Below are 3,053 nucleotides of genomic sequence, written 5' to 3'. Positions count from 1 at the left end.
ATCAATTCAACTCATCGATAACATAATATATCAAAAAATGCATATTATTAGGAAATGTATCATACCAACATTATATTTATATTGTTTCGTATCTAACTCTCTAATTCTAGCATGATGACATATCATAGATTTTAAGAGTTTTTTTCAAAGTTATTAATTTGTTCGCAAGTAGTATTAAATTAATGGATAGTCTAATCAAAAGTGTAAGAAAATTTTAATATTTGTTCTAGAAGTAAATATCTGTCGGAATAATTTACACAAATTCTGCCATGAACAAAAGCTTCAAAGCTAAGTGAATTCCTTTGGATAATTTTATTTAAGCTTAAATAAATAAATCGCATAAAAATTACCCACAATATAATTGATTAGCTCCAGCCCATATTTCACCTATTAAATACAAATAATATTTAATTACATTAAAACCCAGTCCTATCTATCCAAATTAAATGAGCCAATTGAATATACATGACTATAATGACTCAATTCAGCCGTTTTAAAAACATCCAAACGTATCCAATTCTTGCTGAGCTTCTCCCTCTCAAGAACGTTCTTCTCATAACTGTCATTGTTTCATCTTTTTTATTTGTAACTCTAATGTATTAAATTGTGTATTAATCTGTAATAATTGCTCTGCTAATTACTGTACTGATTTACTCTCCCCTTTCATAGCCCTAATTCTTGTAGTATATATACATGGGTAGTGAATCATTCCCATATTCAAATTTACATTGTCTCTGTTTCTTTTAATTGAGTTTTAACAATGACGATTTCTTTTCTTTCAGAATTGGTTACTGGTAGAGATGATTTTACAATAAGAGTAAGAATTTGTAGAATGTGGAACGCCATTAAACTCAAGAAAAATGGTGAGCTTATCAGTATGGATATGATATTTATCGATGAAAAGGTACATTTCTCATTGATTCATTTACCAAATATCATATTTTTTGGATAGTTTCAATTATCAAATTACTTACTAATTACTTCTTATATCAGGGTAATTTGATGCATGGTATAATTAGAAAAAATCAGGTTAACAGGTTCAAAGACAAGTTGAATGAAGGTTCTGTATTTATCATCAAGAACTTCAAAGTTGTTGAAAGCATTGGGGGATATAGACCTGTTCAAAACTCATTGAAAATCATTTTCTTTGCCTCAATTGCAATCAAGAATTTGCCTAAAGATATTGTTGAAATTCCAATAAACGGTTTTGAATTTATTAATCCAGATGTGATTGACTCAAGGGTGAACAACAACATTGTCTTATCAGGTCTATATTTATATTTAAACTCTTACCGATTTACATTTAAAGTTATACTTAGCTGCACCATTCATTAATAAAAAACTCATGATATTCTGTTTGATGGCATTCATGACCTTAATATATATTTTAAAATTTCTATCACATACTTAATAAAATTAATAATATTGAAAAAGGAAGAACTTCATCATTTCAAAAGCTATATTCAAGAGAAACACTTAGTATAAAAAGGAAGGAAAAGAAAGACTATGGATAAACTAGGCATTGAAATTTAACTGGTGCCTATCACATTACAGATTGATGATCTAACCTCTGCTGCGTATAAATGTTAAATAATACCCTAAACTGTTTGAATGCGAGTCTTATATACGATTCTTCATCTTCAATAATCATAGATGTGGTTGGTTGGTTGTTTATTTACGTGTAAATGCTAAATAATTGCCTAAACTATTCAAATACAAACTTGCATATGAATCTTCTTCTTCAATTTTTGTAGATGTTGTTGGTTGTTTATATGGAATTGGTGATATCGAGAGTGTTGGTTCAAAATGGAAGAAGAGGGATATCCACATTCTTACTGATTAGTAAGTCACTCATCTCATTTTAAGTTGTTTTACTTTGTTATATCCTTACCATAAAATTATTTGATTATTGATTTATGGTTTCTATGCATAGTTTGGCTAAAGCAAAAATTACCTTATGGAAAGAATTTGGGGAGAAGTTTTGTCCTTATTTGTATAATAATGATGCTGGCCCATATATAGTGATAGTGACTTCTACAACAGTGAAGGAATTTCGTGGTAATTGTTACCGATTTAGTTGTACTTACTAGCAATTTAACTCCAAGCGTTTTGAAGAAATGACATGCTTTCATTTTTAACCCATACATTGATAATAGGTGAAGTTAGCTTCTCCACCACCTATGCAAGCAAAATATATGTGAATCTTGATATAGATTACATAAGATCTTTGGCTCCAAAATTTTCCACCATTTCCACAGAAGTTCAAATTATAAAAAGCTCTAATGTTAACAGTCTTCCTCGTGAGGAAGAGATGTTTTTGAACCGTATGGACATTAAGGAGTTGTTGGAGGCTGAGTGGAGCTCTGAACTACAGGTTCTTTTCATATTAGGCTTCTCATATTATTGGTTTACCATTTAAACATGATCATTACACTATTTCATGATATTTAATTAAAATTGCAGGAATACATTGTTACAGTGAAGAGCAAGGTAATAGAAATAAATAACTATTTTGGTTGGTACTACATTTCATGCAATGTGTGCTCGAAGAAGATTGAACCAACAAATAGTATTTATCGATGCAACAATTGCAATAAAGATTGCAAATTTCCTTTTGTCAGGTAACCATTTACGAAGGACTGTGAATTAGGTTTCTATATGTTGTGAATGAATCTAACTTATTATGAAAACATAGGTACAAGATACACCTAAAAGTGACATATAGAACCAGAGACACTACTTTTATCTTATTTAATGCGGTGGCTGAGAAACTCCTTGATACATCAGCTCACAAGTTGTTCAACAAGCTTACTACAACTAACAATGATGTGCCTGTCCAAGTCCAAAGCCTTTGCGGGAAAGAATTTGTTTTTAAACTGAGATTAAATCACTATAATTTGAAAGAAGGTCTTGAGAATTTTACAATATCAAAGCTTTGGATTCCAGATGATAATTTGGAAGTACAATACAAACTAAGGAAAGAAGAAAAGGTATTGCAATATAGACTATGAGTTTGTAATTTACAATTACGTTTACTTTGTAATTTATTTTTC

The sequence above is a fragment of the Solanum pennellii genome, chromosome 8, assembly GCF_001406875.1.
Source record: "Solanum pennellii chromosome 8, SPENNV200".
In the NCBI taxonomy this organism is placed as follows: domain Eukaryota; kingdom Viridiplantae; phylum Streptophyta; class Magnoliopsida; order Solanales; family Solanaceae; genus Solanum; species Solanum pennellii.
This window is presented reverse-complemented; position numbering follows the sequence as displayed.